General features: G+C 40.9%; 1 long non-coding RNA gene across 1 annotated transcript; it reads left to right on the forward strand.

Moving 5' to 3' along the window:
- Window positions 1-250: 250 nt before the first annotated feature.
- LOC119021534 lies at window positions 251-2,166 on the forward strand. Its single transcript, XR_005075631.1, has 3 exons — window positions 251-368; window positions 1,007-1,207; window positions 1,593-2,166. It is a non-coding gene; the product is annotated as an uncharacterized LOC119021534 (long non-coding RNA).
- The last annotated feature ends 21,321 nt before the right edge of the window (window positions 2,167-23,487 follow it).

Raw genomic sequence — 23,487 nt, forward strand, 5'->3', positions numbered from 1 at the left:
AAAACAAGCTTCTAGCGCCCTGAAAAGCTTGATTTGGCAAGAAAAGACGTCTGACTGAAATAAATGATAGAACAAGTGAAACAATGTTTCAACACTATGATTAGGTCAAATTCAGACATTGAGTTCAAAAGTTAACTTGTAAGCAGGTCTAAAAAGTATGTGCTTTGGTTCAAAGAAACAGCATCAGAGTGAGTGGTCTTCTCTTTGGTTCAGAGAAACCGCGTCAGAGTGACCACTCGGCTCATTAAGTCCAGCTATGCTGTGTTTTTACATGCTCAGTTCTCATGCTTGGGTGTAAAAGTGAGCACAGATAAACAGACTGCTAAATAATATTGTTGGATGCCTTTTGCCTTGGAGAATACATATCTGTGAGTATAATATGCGAATAGTGTCACAGGATTGTATATTTTTGTAATTAAGACATGATTGGTTATGTTTTCGGTAAACACACCTTGCTAGCTTTCAGTCTATGCTAACTCTTTTCACTTGTTAATCTATGGATGCTAATTGAAGTATGTTCATACTATGCTACTGTAAATACTGTAAGTAAATTGTGTTTCTATCTGATAATTTCAGTTTTATGGAGGAGAAATAGTAGACTCCATTAAAGGACAGGAAGGATCAAGCCTTGTGGTTTTTTGGAGAACTTCTATCCGTTAACTGAATGTCTAGCTTTGTATCAGCACACGCCCGCGAGGGCAGTATATGCCCAAAAAAAGCTTCTAGCGCCCTGAAGAGTTTGATTTCGCAACAAAAGGCGTCTGACTGAAATGAATGATGGAATAAGTGAAACCATGTGTCAACACTATGATTAGGTCAAATTCAGACATTTTGAGCACAATATTATGTAACCCATGTTAAAATATGATATAAATAAGAATAAATAAGTTCAAAAGTTAAAACGTGACTCATGTAAATTAATTTCTCAGTTAATTAAAACTGCTAACACAACAATAATTTAATGTTGAAGATGTTGACAGAAAATTCATGTTGCTGCTCCTTTAAGAGAGGAGTGACGCGAGACGGAGCACTTGAGATGCTGCAGTAGAGATCCGAGGGGGAGAACAGAGGAAGATCAGAGAGGACAAGCTGTGGCTAATAAGTAGAGAAAAGAGCGAAAAAAGTGGATTTTTGCAGTTGAAAACCCTAACTTGCCAGGTCGGGAACTGATGGGGGATTTTATGAAAACTAAGCCACACCGGTTTTGGTGAGTTTTGTGTTCATTTTCTTGCATATTTACCGTGTTGTACTTTTCTTTTCTGGCGGAGAGCAAATGCTAAAAACGTAGCTGTTACAAAGCAAATGATTTGCCATAAACTCTTAACCAGTTAATATTTTGGGTTTATGAAGACTGTGAGTATTATAAAAGTGTGTACATTGTGTAAATGAAAGATATGTGCAGTAGTTGTGTGGGAGACGGAGCCGCGAGTTAAGAGACCGCTCCGCCGCCATTTTGAGATGGAAAATAGCACTGTAGCAGTAATGTTACAACATGGAGGCTGTGAACTAGTTGTTGGCTTTAAAAAGAGATTTATCGTGTTTGTAATCTGTTACACAGGTCAGTTTTATTTATTTTTTTGCTTGATTTGAAGCTCGGTCGGAGCAAGGACTGGTCTGCACTGTGCGGGCGTGCACATGCATAGACGGGATCCAAGATGGCGAGCTAGACCCGGATCTTCACCTCACCTTCTCCAACCCATCAGTGAGGAAATCTTCTGCATATGGTGACTCGCTGCCAGAGTGGCAGGAGTATCCGGAGTTAGTTTTGAACTGAACTGAGAACTGAACACTTGAACTCACATTTGGATTCTAACTTGAATTGGAAGTGTCAAACTTTTATTTGTATATTGAGTTCATACTTCTGAATGTGATTTGAAATGATTGTGGTCCACTTTGATTGTGTAATTGAAGGGAAAAACGAGTTAACTCGGGAAGAAAAACAGGAATTCCAAAATAGGTGTAACCTAGAAAAAAAAAACGACTGGTCCAATATAACTTACATTAGCTGTACTAAAATAAATTTGGTGAACTAAAGAAAGTGAAATATCTTTTCATTTAATATATTTACCCCAATATTAAGAACCTGCAGGGTATTTTTTTTTATTTGTGTACTGTACTTTATTTGTGTTGTTGCATTCATTAAATTGCCGGCCTTTTGCAGTTAAAGCAATGGTCTCTGGTGTAATTATTTTTGCTTCCCACTCCTGCTTAGAACCTAGAACTAGCCCAGTGGCGCAGTGGTGTGATACCGGTGCTACACTTAGCTGAGAAAGCCTTTTTGGCGTGAATATAGCTTCGTCTTCGCTAACTACCCAAAACAAGCCTCGAGCGCCCTGAAAAGCTTGATTTGGCCAGAAAATACTTCTGACTGAGATGAATGATGGAATAAGTGAAACCATGTTTCAACATTATGATTAGGTCAAATTCACACATTTTGAGCAGAATCTTAGCTGAGAAAGCAATTTTGGCTGGAAAGCAGCTTCATCTTCTTTAACTGCCCAAAAGGGGCTTCTAGCGCCCTGTAAAGCTTGATTTTGCAACAAGAAAAGACTTCTGACTGAAATGAATGATGGAATGAGTGAAACCATGTTTCAACATTATGATTAGGCCAAATTCATACATTTTGAGCAAAATCTAAGCTGAGAAAGCATTTTCGGCTTCAATACATCTTCATCTGTACTAACTGCCTAAAACAAGCTCCTAGCACTGTGAATCGCTTGATTTGGCAAGAAAATATGTCTGACTGAAAACAATGATGGAACAAGTGAAACCATGTTTCAACACTATGTTTATGTCGAATTCATACAGTTTGAGCAAAATAAATGCTGAGAAAGCATTTTTGGTTTCAATACATCTTCATCTGCTCTAACTGCCTAAATCAAGCTCCCAGAGCCCTGAAAAGCTTGATTTGGCAAAATGCTCTCTCAGCTTAGATTTTTGTCAATATGTATGAATTTTACCTAATCATAGTGTTCAAACATGGTTTCTGTTGTTCCATCATTCATTTCAGTCAGACGTCTTTTCTTGCCAAATCAAGCGATTTAGAGCGCTGGGAGCTTGTTTTAGGCAGTTAGAGCAGATGAAGCTGTATTCGAGCCAAAAATGCTTTCTCAGCTTAGATTTTGCTCAAAATGTATGAATTTGACCTAAACAAAGTGTGGAAACATGGTTTCACTTGTTTCATCATTCATTTCAGTCAGACGTGTTTTCTTGCCAAATCAAGCGATTTAGAGCGCTGGGAGCTTGTTTTAGGGAGTTAGAGCAGATTCATCTGTATTCAAGCCAAAAATGCTTTCTCAGCTTAGATTTTGCTCAAAATGTATGAATTTGACCTAAACATAGTGTGGAAACATGGTTTCACTTGTTTCATCATTCATTTCAGTCAGACGTGTTTTCTTGCCAAATCAAGCGATTTAGAGCGCTGGGAGCTTGTTTTAGGGAGTTAGAGCAGATTAATCTGTATTCAAGCCAAAAATGCTTTCTCAGCTTAGATTTTGCTCAAAATGTATGAATTTGACCTAAACAAAGTGTGGAACCTTGGTTTCACTTGTTTCAACATTGTTTTCATACAGACGTGTTTTCTTGCAAAATCAAGCGATTTAGAGCGCTGGGAGCTTGTTTGACTGAGTTAGAGCAGATTCATCTGTATTCAAGCCAAAAATGCTTTCTCAGCTTAGATTTTGCTCAAAATGTATGAATTTGACCTAAACAAAGTGTGGAAACATCGTTTCACTTGTTTCATCATTCATTTCAGTCAGACGTGTTTTCTTGCCAAATCAAGCGATTTAGAGCGCTGGGAGCTTGTTTGACGGAGTTAGAGCAGATTCATCTGTATTCAAGCCAAAAATGCTTTCTCAGCTTAGATTTTGCTCAAAATGTATGAATTTGACCTAAACATAGTGTGGATACATGGTTTGACTTGTTTCAACATTATTTTCATTAAGACGTGTTTTCATGCCAAATCAAGCGATTTAGAGCGCTGGGAGCTTGTTTTAGGGAGTTAGAGCAGATTCATCTGTATTCAAGCCAAAAATGCTTTCTCAGCTTAGATTTTGCTCAAAATGTATGAATTTGACCTAAACATAGTGTGGATACATGGTTTGACTTGTTTCAACATTGTTTTCCTTAAGACGTGTTTTATTGCCTAATCAAGCGATTTAGAGCGCTGGGAGCTTGTTTGACGGAGTTAGAGCAGATTCATCTGTATTCAAGCCAACAATGCTTTCTCAGCTTAGATTTTGCTCAAAATGTATGAATTTGACCTAAACATGATGTGGAAACATGGTTTCACTTGTTTCATCACTCATTTCAGTCAGACGTCTTTACTTGCCAAATCAAGCGTTTCAGGGCGCTGGGAGCTTGTTTTAGGCAGTTAGAGCAGATTCATCTGTATTCAAGCCAAAAATGCTTCGTCAGCTTAGATTTTGCTCAAAATGTATGAATTTGACCTAAACATGATGTGGAAACATGGTTTCACTTGTTGCATCACTCATTTCAGTCAGAGGTCTTTACTTGCCAAATCAAGCGTTTCAGGGCGCTGGGAGCTTGTTTTAGGCAGTTAGAGCAGATTCATCTGTATTCAAGCCAAAAATGCTTTCTCAGCTTAGATTTTGCTCAAAATGTATGAATTTGACCTAAACATGATGTGGAAACATGGTTTTACTTGTTTCATCATTTTTTTCATTAAGACGTGTTTTCTTGCCAAATCACGCGATTTCGAGTGCTGGGAGCTTGTTTTAGGGAGTTAGAGCAGATTCATCTGTGTTCAAGCCAAAACTGCTTTCTCAGCTTAGATTTTGCTCAAAATGTATGAATTTGACCTAAACATGATGTGGAAACATGGTTTCACTTGTTTCATCACTCATTTCAGTCAGAGGTCTTTACTTGCCAAACCAAGCGTTTCAGGGCGCTGGGAGCTTGTTTTAGGCAGTTAGAGCAGATTCATCTGTATTCAAGCCAAAAATGCTTTCTCAGCTTAGATTTTGCTCAAAATGTATGAATTTGACCTAAACATAGTGTGGATACATGGTTTGAGTTGTTTCAACATTGTTTACATTAAGACGTGTTTTCATGCCAAATCAAGCGATGTAGAGCGCTGGGAGCTTGTTTTAGGGAGTTAGAGCAGATTCATCTGTATTCAAGCCAAAAATGCTTTCTCAGCTTAGATTTTGCTGAAAATGTATGAATTTGACCTAAACATAGTGTGGATACATGGTTTCACTTGTTTCAACATTGTTTTCATTAAAACGTGTTTTCTTGCCAAATCAAGCCATTTAGAGCGCTGGGAGCTTGTTTTAGGCAGTCAGAGCAGATTCATTTGTATTCAAGCCAAAAATGCTTTCTCAGCTTAGATTTTGCTCAAAATGCATGAATTTGACCTAAACATGATGTGGAAACATGGTTTCACTTGTTTCATCACTCATTTCAGTCAGACGTCTTTACTTGCCAAATCAAGCGTTTCAGGGCGCTGGGAGCTTGTTTTAGGCAGTTAGAGCAGATTCATCTGTATTCAAGCCAACAATGCTTTCTCAGCTTAGATTTTGCTCAAAATGTATGAATTTGACCTAAACATGATGTGGAAACATGGTTTCACTTGTTTCATCACTCATTTCAGTCAGACATCTTTACTTGCCAAATCAAGCGTTTCAGGGCGCTGGGAGCTTGTTTTAGGCAGTTAGAGCAGATTCATCTGTATTCAAGCCAAAAATGCTTTCTCAGCTTAGATTTTGCTCAAAATGTATGAATTTGACCTAAACATGATGTGGAAACATGGTTTTACTTGTTTCATCATTGTTTTCATTAAGACGTGTTTTCTTGCCAAATCACGCGATTTCGAGCGCTGGGAGCTTGTTTTAGGGAGTTAGAGCAGATTCAGCTGTGTTCAAGCCAAAAATGCTTTCTCAGCTTAGATTTTGCTCAAAATGTATGAATTTGACCTAAACATGATGTGGAAACATGGTTTCACTTGTTTCATCACTCATTTCAGTCAGACGTCTTTACTTGCCAAATCAAGCGTTTCAGGGCGCTGGGAGCTTGTTTTAGGCAGTTAGAGCAGATTCATCTGTATTCAAGCCAAAAATGCTTCGTCAGCTTAGATTTTGCTCAAAATGTATGAATTTGACTGTAGTTTCTGGGCTGTCTTCCTCAAAAGTGTCAGCATGTAGTATGTTGATAAAAGAATTCTGCGGAGGTAAGGCTGGGTGGAATGATAGAGCAGTCTTTATTGAGACAAACTTCGGTTAGCCGAGCGTCCGAACAGAGTGTGGCCCCACATCTGATGTTCTCCAAACAGGGCAAAGTAATGCCAAACGTTTTTGCCCTCTTGCCCTATCAGAACTCCTACGCCTTCGATCTTAGGAATTCTACCAAATGCCACCCCCCTTCTCATCCTGTGCGAGGGTTTTTAGAGTCCCTTTCTAGCACACACCCACTTCTCCTAATTGGTCACTTTGGTATATTATCCAATGGACTAAAAGAGGAGTTGACCTGTCTCCCTCGTAAACTCATCTAACTTGGCTGCATTCAACTTCAGGTCTTGTCCCCAAAATGACCCAAGTGGGTTTCCTGCTCTTCTACGGGCACAAACACAAACATTTGAGCATCTCCCACCATCTGGCGTGGGGGTCAATCTTAGGTTTACTGCTTTATCCTGGTCTGCCACCTGATAACCTTTGGCACTTACACAGTTACCACTCTGACCCCTGGAGCTGTAAATCCACTCTATTTGTATTCTTAACTCACAAGAGGAGAAACAATTAGTAACCCAAAATGTGTAGAAAACACACAGATACTACATAATTCCCCCCTTCGAGACCCACTAGGTCTCGAAAAAAGCCTACCAGCACATCTGCAATCATACTCCTTCAACCAACTCCTGTCATAGTTTGTCTGTTTTCAATAAAGTCCTCCTCATCCAATCCTGTTGTTAAGTTCAGAGTCCTATTTTTGTTTTTATGTGAACTTCAATTTAGGGAAACTAATTACTTAACTTCTTATTAGGCCCTATAGCACATTATTTTAAGTTACTTTATGACTAGATAAGCTCACTATTTATCCTAATCAGGTCGAATTCGGCTACCCTTAGCCTCATCTGCAGGACTCCCCTCAGGTACACTTTTTCAGCAAGCTCTGAAAAATAGTTCTTATTCTCGAAATCTTTGCCTATGGCTTCTCATGTGTAGTTGTAGGGGAATCTCACAGATCAGCTGTTGCATCCCATTCCAAAAATATACCCCTCCTAAGGAGCATCAAAAAGAAATAGGAAACCTTACTAATCAACTATGGAGCATCCACGCCTTCAAGCCAATCTAGGCGAAGAGACTCCTTTGTAATTTACAAGTACCAATTACCATTTATACTCTAATTGAATGACCATATGCCAATCGGTCATTGGACTCCAAACTTTTTACAGGTCCTATTTTCCAATGTTATCAAAATGTATATATCACCATGTGATGATATAAGAAGTAAAACCTAATTAAAGTATTAAGATTATTGCTCATTCCATACATCACAGAATTTCAACAAAACACAACATTCACATCATGACATATGGATATACGTATGAGAACACAGAAATCTGTCTAACTCTTGTGATGGAAAAATTCCTTTTCATTATGGGTTGATGAATTTTGAACTATTTTGTTGAATATGATTTCTTAAAAACATTCATCTAACTTGCTTCATGTGACTGATATCTTATGCAAATGCATGAACACCTAACCTCTGCCCTATATGATTGTAACAGAGTCACGAACCAGCCAAAACTCAGATAGAAAGTCGTCTTCTTGTCTTATGTTTTATGTCTTATAATTTTATGCTTTGCACAGAGTCCCAGGTCATGCGTCATGAAGTTTTAACTTTACGTCTTGTGTCAATGAGAAGCCTGTCTGATTGGGATAGTCGTATGTACGTGTGTGTAGCTTAATCACTGCTGGCACCGAGAGTGCTTGTCTCTTCCCCTGACCTTGTTGATATCTGTGTATAAAATTGTGAACACTCCTTTACTCGGGGCTCATTCACTCAGCTCATGAATTTGACTGTGTGGTGAGTCCATCTGCAGATGGTTGGATTAAACTTACCGAAAAGACAGATCTGACTTTACTCTTTTATTGACAGAAATTTCCACCACAATTTGGCGACGAGGATGGGATCACTTCTGTGAGAGAGCGCCCTAAACTCAGTGCAGACGGTTCAAAGGGTACCCGGGAGCTCGGACTCCAAAACCTCAACCTCGCCATCAAAGGAGCAGAGACGTGAGGGCCTGACGCCTGAGACAAGGTGGCTCGCTCACAGCTGTGATCTACAGAACCGTGTGGAAGCTGTCTTCTCGGTAAGCCAATATTCAACAGACCGTCGGTGTGTGTGTACGTACTTCGATTCTCGCCACTTTTGGGTGGGCGTGACAGGTGTGTCAACAGGGCAGGTTTGGGTTTCGAACCGCTGTAGAATCAAGGAAGCTTCAGAAAAATTGTGTGTACGTACTTGAATCGATTCTCGCCACTTTTGGGTGGGCGTGACAGACGTGTCAACAGGGCAGGTTTGGGTTTCAAACCGCTGTAGAATCAAGGAAGCTTCGAAAGGGTTTCAGTCCCTGTGAGTTTTTCTAGAGAACTCTGGTTTGTGATAGAGAGGAACTGAGAGCCAGCGAGCACTGAGTTTTTCCTTCTTCGGAGTAGAGCAAATCACGTGGGAAATTGATGCCCGGATTTGTCCCTCTCTCTCGTTAGGGGGAAAGTAATTTCTCAAAGTGGGTCGCAGTGCCAAGGGCCTGCTCAGACACAGACAGAACTAACTTTTCATTTCTTTCCTATGCATCTTTTTCCTTTCTTTCCCTCCTGAGTGACTGAAAAAAAAAAAAAAAAAGGGGGGTGCCGGACGGAAAGGGAGTGTGCATGTGTCAATTGTCTATCCCCAGTTTGTTTCTGTGTAGTTGTTGAGGTTTTGTTCACATGTGTAAATTGTCGGTCTCCTTTTGTTTCTGTGTTAGTTGTTGAGTTTTCGGTTGCATGTGTCAATTGTTTATCTCTAGTGGGTTTTTCCCGAAGTTACAAATTCTGCGGATTTGGTTTTTATTAGAAAACAGTTGTTTAGGTCATTGCATTGCCTTTTATCCATTTCTTTTGTTGATTTTACCGCTCCATGGTCTCATATCCACTCGAGTGAAAGAAAAATAGTTTTAACAACGCCTTGTGTCCTTTAGAAATTTTTTATAATCAATTCGGGGGTAATAAAAACCAAAATGGGTTCAGGAAACAGCAAAATTCCAGGGGACAACGATTATCCACTCAAGCTGACCTCCCCTCACATTCAGTATATGAATGCCAATTACGGTAAGAAGAGTGTGGATCAACTTGATGTGTGGGTCCGAGAGTGTGGGTTTCCAAGTGCTGGCAGTTTTAGCACCAAACAACTTGCCACCTTAAAAAGCAAACTAAAACAAAGGGAAAGGGAAAGCAAGGAGGAAAAAGGGAAGAGCGGAAAGAACAAACAGACATTTGAACCTGATTGGGAAGCTTTCACAAATTGGCAGGAGGAAGCTTTTCACAGGGATAAGAACAGGCAGGCAGGGCCAGCTCCTCTAACCTCTCAGTCTCAGTATCTCAAACTAGATCCCGATCTGGACTCGGCTCCGGCTAAGTCGTCTGCACCATCTGCACCACCTGCACCGTCTGCACGCCACGAGAGGACTCCAGGGCCACCGGACGTAAACTGGGAACCAGCAGCTGGGATGTCCTCCGCGCCGCCCACCTTCCTACGACACCCACCACCCGTCGTACGACGAGAATTCCACCCAGGGCGGGGCAGGGCGGGGCAGAGCGAGGCGATTGCTGGTGGTTGAGAGCCTAAACACACCACCACCATATGCCACCGTCAGCCACAGCCCTCACCACACACGGAGCAACTCTGTGTACAACTTCCAGGCTCCCATGGTGGAGGTGGCGGGGAGTGAGGGTCGAGTGCAGCTGGTTTATAGGCCTTGGACATACAGTGACATGAAGGACGCTGCCACATCGCTTCCAGATGTCTGCAATGGGGGAGCGGAGTTTGCGGTTCAGCTCATAACCTTTTGCCGACAGTTCAAGCCCACCACTGCTGAACTGCAACGCCTGCTGATGGTTCAGATGGGTACAACGTGGGCCCGAGTTGCGGGCGACTACCCCGTGGAGGACATTAGGGTAGAGAACTCTGACTGGGCCAGCAACGACAATTTGGTATACAAAGACGTCATTGGGGGACTATGTCACAGAATCAGACAGACCTTCCCTCTGAAATTAGACATGGGGAAGATTTCTGCCTGCAAACAACGTGACGATGAACTCTTAGCGGACTATCTGGTCAGGCCGCAGGCCACACCACACACAGTGGCCTCGCAAAGCCCTGAGTCATGGGAGGTATCCATGAAGTCACTCCCTGGGAGGCCCAGCTACGGGACCGCTTCATGAATGGCATGAAGCCAGAGATCAGCAGAATGGTGAGAGAACAATGTGTGAGCTGGGACAATGCAAATCTTGAAACCGTTGAGGAACGGGCCAACCACGCAGAAAAGTTCCTCAACGATGAAAAGAACTGAAAGGCGACAAGCTTGACAGAAAGACTCCAATTGGCTCAGTTGGCATACTACGAGCACCAAGCGAGGGGTCGCGAACGAGGACGAGGAAAGGGACGCCGGGGCAGATTCAAAAAATGCCCTGGTGCCTGTCATAGATGTGGAAAAATGGGACATTGGCAAGACAACTGCCCAGAGAACGACGCAACGGACGACTGACTAGCTGGGGAGCCGAGTACAGTGACGGACGAATCTGGTTTTGATGCACAGGCTGGGGAGGAGAAGCAACCTATGCATCTTTCACGTGAGAGCACCAACACTGACACACACACACCACAAGAGATGTATGCCCTTACACTGCAAGCTATCACATATCTTGAAAATAAACAACAGAAAGGTACACTACTCCACTTGCATGCGAAGATGAGCTACAGGGCCGTTTTAAACACTCTTTCCTGCTTTCTAAACACTGTCCCGTGAATTTCATGGGGAGAGATCTAATGTGTGCTTTGGGTATTGGTTTAAGATAGACTCCGAAGGGGTTAGTGGTGGTTAGGGAAGCAGCCACATTCGTGAAGTATGGTAAAGAAGATCTTTTTTACTCATATCACTGGCAGCTCCCCCTCACAGCTCTTGATTCTGTAAATCACACCCTCCTGCAGACAGCCAGAGCATGCACAGCGCACACACGCAACACACACGCAGACATGGTGAGAGCACAAGACCTTCAGTGCACAGCACACATCTCCCTCGGTCCTGATACGAGCTTTGAAAAAAACTGGTGCAGGGAGAGACAGGGACAAGATAACTGAGGCTTGTGTGGTTGTATTGGAATGACTAAATGTGTGTTGCTTCTGTAACCTTGACGGATTCCCACTCTCAGCGTTTGTTCTCGGTACCGAACTTTGACCCTCACATTCCATTGATCAAACCAAAGGGGAAAGGGTGGCAGGAATTGGGACCATGGACCAGGGCATGCAATGATGCAACAGGCTGGACACAGACGTCCGATCCACATGTTGAGTATCACCGCAGTTTGAGAACATACAGAAAAAGGTTTTCAGCTGTAGTAACTGCAGTATGATCTGTCGAGCTCATACCTGACACAAAATGGGATTTGTCAAAAATTGTCAGGTCAAATAAGGGTTGTTTTGATTATTTTTTGTTTATGACGTCACTGAGGTACCAGAGTTCCGAGCCACCAACAATTTTTAACGCAGCACTGCACGACAATTTGGATTCTTTAAGGCTGCCCAGCAATAGTGCACTGTTGACTTATGTGGATGATCTGTTGATTTGCTCTCCCACCAGAGAAGCCTGTGTAGCAGACACAGTGGCCTTGATCTCCCATCTGGCTGATAACGGACACAAAGCAAGCCTGTCAAAGCTGCAGTTTGTCTGTGAGAAAGTTGTTTTCCTAGGTCATGTGATCACAAGGGAAGGGAAGATTCTCTCTCCCTCCAGAATAGCTGCAATCCAGTCTATTCCGAGGCCTCTCACCAAAAAGCAAGTAATGAGTTTTTTGGGTATGACGTCATATTGCAGACAATGGATCCTGAACTATGCAGAAATAGAGGCACCATTGGCAGCAATCGCCCATGAGAAAGGCCTCAATGCAAACGAACGACAAAGTTGAGTGGACGACTGACGCTGACAAAGCATTCACTGACCTCAAACTGACCCCGACTGCTCACGACCTTTCACCCAGACAGTCGACGAAAAGGGTGGGTACATGACTTCCGTATTGCTACAAGAACACGGGGGCCGCAACAGGCCTGTAGCGTACTTTTCATCAAAACTTGATTCAGTGGCGGCAGGCCTGCCTGCCTGCCTCAGAGCTGTGGCTGCTGCAGAGAAAGCAGTGATGGCCTCTCGAGACATTGTAGGGTATTCTGATCTGACACTGCTGGTACCCCACGCTGTCTCCTTGATTTTGCTTAAGCAGAAAACCTCTCATCTCTCAGCTGCTAGGTGGCTGAGATACAACACCATTCTGCTAGAGCTCCCAAACATTACTGTGAAACGATGTACAGTTCTTAATCCTGCTACCCTTCTTCCCACAGCTGACGATGGAGAGGCGCACGACTGTGTTGCTATCATTAATGAAGTCTGCTCTCCCAGATCTGATCTGCAGGAAGTGCCACTTCAGAATGCAGACCTGGAACTGTTTGTGGATGGCTCAGCATCAAGGGACCCAGGGACAGGAAAGAACCAAACAGGGTTTGCAGTCACAACATTACATGATATTGTTCTAGCTGAACCTCTCCCCTTAAACTATTCCGCTCAAGCCGCAGAGCTTGTAGCCTTAACAAAAGCATGCACATTGGCCAAGGACAAGTCTGTTAACATTTTCACAGACAGTCGTTATGCCTGGGGAGTTTGTCATTCATTTGGCCAAATTTGGGCAAACAGAAAATTCCTGACGGCTTCAGGAAAGCCAATTGCACATCACACATAGGTTGCCTCCCTCCTCGATGAAATCTTGTTTGGTCGACCTCTGCACACCGGGATTGGGCCCGGCACGAGACAGCTCCCAGGGACAGGTCAGTGTGAGGATGAAATGTTGCGTTATTGTGCAAACCTGTCCTCTGTTCTTCCTGATGTTCACAAACAGGTCAAGGACGCTCTGCCTGCCCCAGCAGCCCACAAACTGCATGATTTGGAGCCAGGGGATTGGGTCGTCATTCGAGATCTCAGGAGAAAGAACTGGAGAGCTCGCAGATGGAACAGTCCCTTCCAAGTGCTTCTGACCACGGAGACGGCAGTGAAGATCGCAGAGAGAGCCATCTGGGTTCACGCCAGCCACTGCAAACGGGTTCCAGAGCCAGCGGACGACACCTCACAGAGCGTGCTTATTGTAGAATAATCATGACTGATGTTTGAGCATGTCTTTTGAGCTGTGAAAAGAATCTGTTTTCCAAGCTGACTTGATTTTTTTTGTCCTTCACTATTACTTACGAAGGAATTTTTTTTAATCTAGTCTGTAGTGAGCATAGTATGCTCAAAGGGAGGAATTGTGATGGAAAAATTCTTTTTCATTATGGGTTGATGAATTTTGAACTATTTTGTTGAATATGATTTCTTAAAAACATTCATCTAACTTGCTTCATGTGACTGATATCTTATGCAAATGCATGAACACCTAACCTAAGAAATAGGAAACCTTACTAATCAACTATGGAGCATCCACGCCTTCAAGCCAATCTAGGCGAAGAGACTCCTTTGTAATTTACAAGTACCAATTACCATTTATACTCTAATTGAATGACCATATGCCAATCGGTCATTGGACTCCAAACTTTTTACAGGTCCTATTTTCCAATGTTATCAAAATGTATATATCACCATGTGATGATATAAGAAGTAAAACCTAATTAAAGTATTAAGATTATTGCTCATTCCATACATCACAGAATTTCAACAAAACACAACATTCACATCATGACATATGGATATACGTATGAGAACACAGAAATCTGTCTAACTCTTGTGATGGAAAAATTCCTTTTCATTATGGGTTGATGAATTTTGAACTATTTTGTTGAATATGATTTCTTAAAAACATTCATCTAACTTGCTTCATGTGACTGATATCTTATGCAAATGCATGAACACCTAACCTCTGCCCTATATGATTGTAACAGAGTCACGAACCAGCCAAAACTCAGATAGAAAGTCGTCTTCTTGTCTTATGTTTTATGTCTTATAATTTTATGCTTTGCACAGAGTCCCAGGTCATGCGTCATGAAGTTTTAACTTTACGTCTTGTGTCGATGAGAAGCCTGTCTGATTGGGATAGTCGTATGTACGTGTGTGTAGCTTAATCACTGCTGGCACCGAGAGTGCTTGTCTCTTCCCCTGACCTTGTTGATATCTGTGTATAAAATTGTGAACACTCCTTTACTCGGGGCTCATTCACTCAGCTCATGAATTTGACTGTGTGGTGAGTCCATCTGCAGATGGTTGGATTAAACTTACCGAAAAGACAGATCTGACTTTACTCTTTTATTGACAGAAATTTCCACCACACTCTACACAACGAAGCAAGCATGTCATCCTGTTGTATCCACTGAATACTCGTTCTTCAGCAGCATTGCTATTTAGAGTGGGATTTAGAGTGGCATGTTATCTGTAACACTCTGAATCGATGAATTCTCTCTCAGTCTTGTATATTTACTCGTACACATCTGTCATGTCATACTAATTTCCTGATGTAGCCTAAAATTAGTACTTGATAACCACTATACAACCCCAATGTCTTCAATATCATACATTTTCCAAATTTCAAATGTTTCAATTTCATTTCTTACATTCAATCTGTAGTTTTGCATCAATAATTTACTAATCCCCATTCAAAGTGTGGACACTTTTGGACACAGTTCTTGTCATCAACAATTCATCTGTTGTTTCATCCACATACTAATTAACATACATCAAATAACATTTTTATTCAATTGTTTTTTCCTAAACTCCCTGAAACAGTCTTTCCTGTTTCCTTTAAATCATGTTATGAATCGGTGTCACTGGATCTTCTTTGGTATTCATTGCCTGTGAGGACATTTCCGACATCTTCCCCTGTGCTCCAGTGCTTCCAACTTCTTGGCCCTGGAGAGATAGATGTAAAAGCAGCTACCTTTGGAGATGCTCTGGGTCAGCAAACCTGTATGAACTTCATATCTGTGTACCACTACACAGACAGGTAGACATTATTGATATTCAAAAGTTAGTGTTGACATCCTTCCTTGTTCCTAGAAAGAAAAACCTCAAGTTATCGCCACATTTTCAGCTGCCTGATCAGACATGTTTTTATATAATTGCTTATGGGACATGAGGAGATCCATTGGTCAGAAGTTTCACAGCAGAATTATCTGAAAGGAAAATCAAGTTGGGGTTAATGAGGGGTGTATCAAAAATGTTTTGTTGGTTTGGCGAAGGCCATTGTCAGATATGGATGTGGTTCTCCATCTGGACCTGCAGGAATCAAAGCTAGTCTCTTAAGGAATGTACATCATTTTAGAGTAACATGCGAAATTGTTAGTAACACCTTTGTTAGTTCCACACTCATGCTTTGGTTAAAAGAGTAATTTTTCTCCTCCGGGAGAAGCATGCAAACCATGAACAGTCAGATAACACAAGATTATATCAGCTATGGCCATAACTTTTTGGAAAAAGCAGCTGTTACCCCCCTTTGACAAATTTCAAAAACTTAACAAGAATATTGGTGGTTTGAGAGGCCTAATCAAGCTTGATCTAAGTCAGTATATTTAAGTCAGTAGAGGTTACCTCGGCCTCACAAGTCAGTCAACGTCAGTCTTGGTCAAATGTTTCCCCCATGTGTAAAGTCATACATGGGTTGGGAGATCTCCACAAAATTATAAATCCATGGACAACAATAGCCTGTTAAATCCAATAAGGCGATCGTTTGTTTTCTTTCACAATTGAACATCCAAAATTGTCTGGATGTGATCGGAACCCAATTCACGATTCTCCGGAGTGTAATAGCGCCTTAAATTTTATGAAATAAGTTGCAACTTTGTCCTTCAAAACTTTAGGACTGTTTTCTGCCAGAAAACAAAGAAGAGACCTTGTCTCAGTTTAACCATGCCCCTGTATAGGAATACCTATATGCAATCCTTGTCCACATCTGAACATGTGCATTATCACACAATGACCACTAATGTTCCCCTCTCAGTTCCACAGCAAACCAAGATAAATCGGAGATGGAAACCCTATGGCATCTATATCCAAAAATAAACTTCACCATTAATATGGTTAATATTACACCATCTACTGGATGCTAACCAGCTTCATTTATGACTTCAGGATATTTTAATTAACTCCACCCCCCTTTGATTTATATTCAGGCAAGACGATACAGGGCGAGATCAGCGATTCAACAATGGCACCTTGATTCATAATAGACTGAACAACAAAAGCAATGACCTCAGCAGCTTTAGGGATAAATGGATGTTGTCTTAACATAATCTATGAGTTTGATTTTGACTGGACAATAACAAAATTTGCCTATATAAATCTCTTACATTTCCAAACTGAACTTTTGTTTAAGGCCATCAAACTATCAAATATTATTAAAAGCAATGCTTAGTCTTTAGTGATCAATCACTGTTTCTGTGTACGTGTGCGCCTCATCCTTATTCATTTCCAATCTCGTTCTTATCTATGTACTGCTCAATGCTCTGACCCTCTTTAAACATTCTATACTTACTTTTCCTTTCAATGGCAACACCCCATTTGTCTGCCCTTATTTCAGTGCCTATAACGGTCAGATAGATTTCCTAATTTCCCCTTCTATTCCTCATGTTTCGGTGACTCCCTGGGACAGATTTGCCTAAACATCCAGTGAGCTTATCGTTCCCACAAACTTCACAATCACTCTGATCTTCTCATACGCTGGATCTCATCAAATAAACACTTTATGTAGTCTATTCAGCCAAGTGAGTTGTTTGACACCTTCGTTCTAAACAGCGCCAATTTATAGCATGTAGGCTGTAAACTAGTCCCTGAATATCACCAGATTCATGCCGTTGGTCCTGTAGATTGACCCAGACCATGTGCCTTGTTCTCTTTCTTTTTCAAGATGTGATCCTAATAAGAGCACTTATATTCTCCTTGGTCTTCGGACTATATTCTACGTATAAAGGGAAAGAGGCCGAAATCTCCTTCAATCTTCACCTTCCTGTGGCTATTAAACCATTTCCTTCTGAACTCCTTCACAAACACCTTTTCTCCAGGTCTCCCTCTGTCTCTTTTTCTTTCTTCTCAAGCCTCTCTAGCACCTCCTCCTGCTTTTGCCTGTTGGAGACATATGTAAATATACTCCCATGTAAATCAGTCAAATATTTAAATTACACCTTCCTCTTTTTTTTTCCAAAGGGGATTGATTCTGTCGTAATTTGCTTGAGCGACACGCCATCAATGCAAGCTGAAGCGCCACTACCCAATTTAGACCTGTGTGTTGGCAGATTTTAACAATTTGGATTTTCAGGACACTATAAATTTTCGCGGACATCTTGGTTTTGAGGAGATGATAAACCACTCCTACATGTTGTTGAGTTAACGATTTTTGTACAATCATATTTACAATTTTATCCACAAACTCTCTCCCATTATCTGTAAATATGTGATCTGGAAGTCTCCATCAGCTTATGACCTCCCAACATAAGAACTTGGCAACAGACTGAGCTGCCTTCTGCTTGGTAGGACAAACCTCAGGCCTTTGCTAAAATTTGTATCTGTTTTTTCTTCAATTGATTTTATTATATCAACAAAGTCCCTGACTAGCTCGTACGTATAATCTCTTGGAGTCCGAATATAACCAGAAGGGACCATCACCCCTCTCCTAACGTCGTTTTTCACACAGACTGTACATCCATTTATAACATGATCAATTTGTTCCAGTAGGTATGGTGCAAAAACTGCAAAAACTCTGCTCCTTTGGAATTTTCTTCTCTTACCTTCCCCCCTTGCAACATGGGCTTGCCCATTTGCTTCTAGACACCATCTGGTGGTCTCTTCAATTTGGGGTCGGCAAATATTCAACAAATCTACTGTGGTGCGTTCTGCTAGAATGACATCCTCTCATTCCTATAGCTCCTGATGTTCTACAAATTTATCATGATTCTCCTTCACCATGCTTGTATTGAATATAAGTTATGTTATTTTGCAGCTTGACTTTGGAACCTCTTTTGGAAAATAAACTCACTCAATCAAATAGTAAACTGGTCTAACAGGCTGGTTATTGAGCCTTAGCTCAACTTGGGGACCTTGTATACACAACAGCCATAGCGCCTATGTGGTCTAATTCTAAATGGCAATTCCTGTTCATGCACACTAATTTTCAGTTTCTCTTTTGTAAGCACAGTTCAGCCTGCTGTTTTCAGTTGGTTATTCATTGCTGTAACTATTGTATTACTAATTACTTATAGTTTGCCTCTCATGTATATTTTACAATCTGAACATTTTTACTGACTAATTCTGTTATTCTTTTCACTATTAGTATTTTAGTTCCGTTCAATATCTTTGACTGATCTGGACCAGTAAGAACTTTTTAATTCATATTGCTTCTTGTAATTTCCACTCTACTAACTATAGCCTTTGGAGGAGTTCAAGCCACCCAGGCATGTGGATCAGGTACATCTGCTGGAAAGTCAGCCAAACTTCATTCACTGCTCTAACACCGTGCACAAAGAGATAAGAGTCATCTGGTTTCTTTACTCTTAGTTATCCACAAGACATGTGTTTGTAGTAGCCCTTTCGTTTGTGATATTGTCCCCTGGATTACCTCCTCCTCTGTTGGGTACTAGTTCTTCCGTGGAGGCCAGGTTCTGGGTTGGAGCTCGACTTCTGCCGGTCAGGCTGACTTCCCGAGTCCAATGTCCGTGCTGTGTCCGTAAACAACTGTTTGTAGTTGTCCCAGTCCTTGGGTGGAGATCATCATTTTCATGAGCTCCTGGTTTTTACTTTCCCAAATGGCAGAGTTTCTTTTGTTGGAACAGAAGCAGCATCTTCTGTTTCTGCCATCATTTCTCTCACATGTTCTTGTTCATAATCCTTGACTAAGAGTCATGTGTAGGATGTCTCCTTCAATGTCATGTTCTTTGCCAAAATATTCATCCTTGTTTGTTCTCATGGGTGCTTCTTGTGGTCCCACAACTATGCAACTGAAGCTGAGCAGAGTTTGTTTTGAGTGGCGACTTATCCATTCATCTGAGCCTGACTGAGCCGCACACCTAAAGTACCTGATTCCTCCGCTAGCTTCTTCCTCTTTTCTTTCTATCTCTGATTTTCAAACAGCTCCAAGATACCGAGCTTTGTCTGTCTCTCCTCTTATAAACAGTAGTATCTCTATATTAAATGGGACTCCTGTTGAAAGTTGTCCAGTTACCAATATCTGAATATCTGGATAGATGATAAGCTATCTTTTAAATTCACATTACTGAACCAACTAAACTCTAGATGATCACTGATTTATTATAACCTAGCTTGCCTTACTTTGAAATATAAAAACTACTTGTTCAGGTCCCCCCTTGTTTCTGCTCTAGATTATGCTGACGTCATTTACATTCAAGCTGTTCTCCCCCCTTGAGGCAGGTATCATTTTGTACTTTGTTTTATTACAGGTGATGGGTTTAGAACTCATCACTGGGTCCTTCACGACAAAATTGGATCACCATCTATATCTGTAAGGAGGCAACAACACTACATGATTCGTATCTACAAGGCCCTACTGAGTGTTTTATCTAATTATCTTACCAATTTTATCTCTTTTAGAAATTGTAATGCTTACACTTGTTCACTGGAGTCCTTGATTTTAGACATTTCTACTATAAGAACCATATTCAGAAAGACTGTGATTTATAGTCCGCTCTTAAGCTGAATCATCTTATCTCTTTAGATATTTCCCAAAATATCTGTTGTTCAATGTTCTGCAGTCTGAATGTAATCGTGATTTATCATGTTGTGTATGCGTATTCATGTATTTTGTGCTCCGGGCATCCTTAGAAAAGACAGTTGTGCCCACTTGAGCTTCCCTGGAAAAATTTAGGCTTAATTCATTCATTAAGGGTTTCATTCACCGGTTAAGGTTGACCAATTTCCAGTCAGCGCTTATGCTATTTCTCTGATATATCTGCAATCTCTTTTATGAAGACGTTGCTTTCTTGTACCACACCAACAGGGGTAGATGCTCTTGAAATTCCTGAGCCCATCAGGATTGACAGTGTGAAATTCTATCCTTCTACATTCTTGTTCATAAATTTTTAGATACTGTTAAAAGATAATTACCCCTTTCAGGAAGTTACTCAAATCCAAATACATCGATCAAAACTGTGTTCCCAGAACACTGTGTCCAGAAACACCTCTTAAGAAACAATGGAGTAAATTTGCGGACCGCAGTGAGAGCCCGTAATGTATCGCCTTAAATAACTGTAACGTTTCTGGACTCGACTGTCTGTGAGGATAGAAGGAAAATAGAAACCTAAAAGTTCATCAGCTTTTCCTGAGAACTGATAACTGTCGCTGACGTCTGTGCCAGTTTTTCCACTGTTTATGTCCTTCAATATGTCCTTCTGTTATTACAGACATCAGATTGTCCTGAATCATCTAAGATTAAATCAAATCCTATACTCAAATAATGAAATTGCTATCAACAATCAATGATCTACTGTAACTGATCAGTCAGTTGCCAAGCTCTACTTGTAACTCTTCCCTTAGTGGTGTTCCCCATGTATATTCAATAACACTGTGAGCATGTAAATGCCTTAAACGTCTGTGAGTTTATGAGCATGTGCGTCTCTGTCTTCTTAGGGTTATCTCAGGGGGTGTATCCGTGTGCGTGTCCTAAAGGGGTTTGTGGATAAGATCGCACTAGCCTGACAGATTCAGCGTGGGTCACGCAGGCGGATGTCACGAGCATACCTAACCGGTGTCCGGTGATTGTCGTACGTCTCCCGACCTTAGATGTTATGTCTTCTTTCTCGGACTCTCGCGTCCCCGGTATATAGAGAAGTAGATTAAAAAACACAAATGAAGACTGTTTCATCCATAGGGCAAGCCAAAACTCAATTCTTTATCATCATCCAAATAACATAAACATCATGCAGGTTTAGTTTAACATCATTTATCATGTTATTAAGGCGGATCCAATTTATTTTAAAAAACTCAATCGTATAATCATTGAAGCTTTAAACAGTTAACACCGGTTATCCGTATGTAAGTGTGGGAGGGGGAGTAACTCCACACTCGCAGCGACGCTCTCTCTGTCTGCGCGTTCACACACCTGCTGTATTCTCTGTGTCCTCTCTCTCTGTTACGCGGTCACGCGCCCTCTGAACTCCTCTCAACCTCAACGAGTCAAAGACAGCTGGATCAACTCATTGTCAATCCTAAATCAACCCTTTTTATCTGCCAACATTCAAACCGCCATTTTAGATCAAAAAACTACGCCCTAAAGAAATATTGCTAAACTCATGACCACTTTATCATTTATAAATTTCGATTTAATCATTTGCTCTGAGGAGGTGTTTTAGAGCAAACTCAATGTGTATGATTTGATTTTACTCCCTGTACGAAAATATCCAGGCTCCACTACATATATGTCTAACTAATCAGCTTTGGATAACCCAAATTTCCCCAATATAATTAAATACCCAATCCTGTCAGTACTGTGGTTTGGTGTTTGTCACACTACTCCAATCATGCATTTTTAGCTGTCTCCTATCTTCAGATTTAATGATTTATGTTTTAACTTTTATGTCAAATTTCTTTTTACAAATACTTAGGCTTGAGATATTACTTTTTTCTAATCAAACTAATTTTCCTTCACTTCGCATCAGGGCTTCCCCCTCTGATATGTGGGGGCTACTGTGCATAAAGGCCATTTCCATACTTTGACCAGCTACACCAGTCAGCCAAATAAACAATTGTCCGTACGTCCACAAATGTCTACTTACTCGTACTCCTTGAACTTCTCCACCAACAAATCAAGCATCATCCCCAGTAATTACTCATCCCCAGCTTGATAACGACCAAGGACACCTCACTGGATTCCTCTGATCAACAGTCAACTAGGATGCATTGCCTTTAGTCACACAAATCATATATGCGTTTTAATCTTATATTTGACTTGCTATCAACTTTCCCCCTACTTTTCTTCATCTTCTCTCCGCATAATATCCCTTTAGCTCTCCTTATTGCCTCTACTCTTTCTCTTTTAAGTGATGGATAGTGCTAGTCATGCATAAGACTTATAACTTTATCGATAGGAAAATCTCCAAACCACCAATTCCGCCATCCCTTTGCTATACAGCTAATTAACACCAAGTAATATTTCCTTCATGTGAACTTCTGTGCAGTTCTGCATAGATTTAATTCTATTTCACCTAAATTTTAGTCCTTCAAGATCTGATTCGGATTTACAGTAACAATTTTAACTGTAAATTTTCACCTATAAGGCAAAGGGAGGGCAGGAATCGTACTTCCCTATGGGTCATCCATCTAATATCCTATCTTTTGAATATCACGTTATCTATACAACACCTATGCATTGTATATGATATATTCTAATAATGCGCATTTATATAGATTACTTATAATTAATTCCATGGACAAACACTCAGCTTTCACATCAACTTTAGCTGACTCCTAACCCCCACACACAGCTTCAGAGGACACAATAAGCACTGAACACTACAAACCACTACCGGGCCCCCTCTTTTTCCTTTAGACGAACAAACACAAACACTTATTCAGCTGAATTTCATCAGAGCTCTTCTACCTAACACATACTGCAACTTGGTTTGTTGGACTCAGAATACGGAAAACCGCCTCTAACAGCCCACCAAGTGCCAAACCACTTTAGATTAGAGTCCATGGGCGTCGCACGCACCCATAGACTTGTCGAATTTCTATTGTCACAACCATAAGTTTGATTTGACATAACATTTCTCTCTCATTCTAAATTTTTGTGGTCTTCATCATTTTTTTTTTTCCGGCCAGTCTTTTCTATTCTTTTTCTGTATTTGAGACAACTCAACCATGCAGCCAATGAAGACCAATGCCCCGCATGTCTTATGACAATGTTTGCCTGCATCGGATGGCCATCAGTTCAGTCATTGCTGCCACAGCAGTTTCCCTTTTTCACTTATTCTCTATTTCTCTTTTCTCTATTCCTCTATTGTCAGCAATCTCTTTTCTCTATATTGTCTGACCATATCTTCTTCATTATTTTTTTTTTTATTCTTTTCTGTCATTTTCTTTTCTTATTTATTCTTCATTATATTTTTTTATTCTTTTCTGTCATTTTCTTTTCTTATTCTTATTTCTCATTTCTCTTACTCTTATTTCTCTTCTCATTTCTCTTCTCATTTCTCTTCACTATATGAGACAACTTAGCGCGTAGGAAATAGTGACTAATCTCA

Source organism: Acanthopagrus latus, chromosome 6 (assembly GCF_904848185.1).
Source record: "Acanthopagrus latus isolate v.2019 chromosome 6, fAcaLat1.1, whole genome shotgun sequence".
Lineage (NCBI taxonomy): Eukaryota > Metazoa > Chordata > Actinopteri > Spariformes > Sparidae > Acanthopagrus > Acanthopagrus latus.